Here is a 1,429-nt window from a genome sequence, read left to right as displayed (position 1 = left end):
CACACAAGAAAAAAAAAGTGAAAAAATCAGGCAAAAAGTTTCAGAAGAACGCAATTTTGTCTGCAACTCTTTGTTGCGGATTAGGCAATACTATGGAGAAACTTCAGCAAAGAATTTTTCAGAACTGGGCAAATTTCTTCACGTGAACACACCAAGGTAAAAAGGCCCTCCCTAATTTTTGGGCATGATTCTGTTAGTTCTAGAGCTAGTGGAACTCCACCTCTGCACATCCCTGTGTGATATACAAGCTGCAAAAATGCCTCCTGTACCATGTGTTGCGAAACTTGATCTTGCACAAAATCTCCCCCTCATGTTCTTGCCTCCCCTCTTCCCTGTAGAACTGGATGATAGAGAAGATGTTGGCTCTTGAAATTTTATGTTGCCTATTCTCTTGCACTTGACTTCTGCAACAAAACAAAAGAGTAAGCATAGTGATTTAGTTGTATAAAAACTGTTGATAATCTGTGTATAATAAACTGGACAAACTTGCCGACCGTTGTGGGCCTTGTGGCACAATTTTGCCTATAAGCACTGCAAGTTGTAAAAAAAGATAACTTGCCTAAAATCTAGTGTTGTATAAACTTTGCCTTCTATGGTCACATGTTTACATTACAGTTTTACAGTGTTGTTGCCTACTATGAAAAAAAATGCTGGTAAAAGCCAACAGATTTCTGAACACAAAAATGTTGAAGTTCAGAAGAAAAAATGTAGTATTTTGGCTGCTTTACTTGCCACAAGCCCACAACCCCCTTAATAAGATGCCTACAAGAACAAAAAAAGGGTAAAAGTGTTTGACTCATGTACTTTCAGTTGTAGTAAATTGAGTACTCAGAGATTCGTCGCCACTATTCCAGTATAAGCTTACAAGTCTAGTAAATATGCTACTGACATTACATATAGCAGGTTCAGTACTGCATATGTTTGTTAACTGTATTCAGGTTGAGTTCAGCTACATATATGTCTGCTACCGCAACAATTATGAAGCAAACCAGTAGTAACAATTAAGTCGAGTTTGGTTTTGCGCTTAGGTGATTTCCAAGGGTGCTGGGTTTTAGGAGACTTGGTCGACGAGTGGGGCGACCTAGCACACTGGGGGAGGCGAGTTGGTAGGGCGGCTTAAGACGATTTGGAAGGGTGCAAGTGTTTTTAGGCAACTTGGTCGATGGGTGAGGCGACCTAGCACACCGAGGATGGTCGAGTTTAGTTTCGCGCTTAGGCAATTTGGAAGGGTGCGGGTGATTTTAGTCGACTTGATCGACGGGTGAGGCGACCTAGCACACCAAGGATGGGTGAGGTTGGTTTCGTGCTTAGGCGATTTGGAAGGGTGCGGGTGTTTTTAGGCGACTTGGTCACCGGGTGAGGTCATCTAGCACACCGAGGATGGGCGAGTTTGGTTTCGCGCTTAGGCGATTTAGAAGGGTGCGGGTGT

The 1,429-nt window shown here is 42.8% G+C and overlaps 1 long non-coding RNA gene across 1 annotated transcript in view; it reads right to left on the bottom strand.

Annotated features, from left to right (window-relative positions):
- Positions 1-47: 47 nt before the first annotated feature.
- Positions 48-1,429, bottom strand: part of LOC119280776 — a 4,882-nt gene continuing 3,500 nt past the window's right edge. The window contains exon 2 of the long non-coding RNA XR_005138173.1: positions 48-404. This is a non-coding gene — a long non-coding RNA (uncharacterized LOC119280776). The remainder of the gene's footprint in view (positions 405-1,429) is intronic.

The sequence above is a fragment of the Triticum dicoccoides genome, chromosome 3B (assembly GCF_002162155.2).
Source record: "Triticum dicoccoides isolate Atlit2015 ecotype Zavitan chromosome 3B, WEW_v2.0, whole genome shotgun sequence".
In the NCBI taxonomy this organism is placed as follows: Eukaryota; Viridiplantae; Streptophyta; class Magnoliopsida; order Poales; family Poaceae; genus Triticum; species Triticum dicoccoides.
The sequence above is the reverse complement of the archived record's forward strand: the minus strand, read 5'-3'. Positions and strand labels throughout refer to the sequence as shown.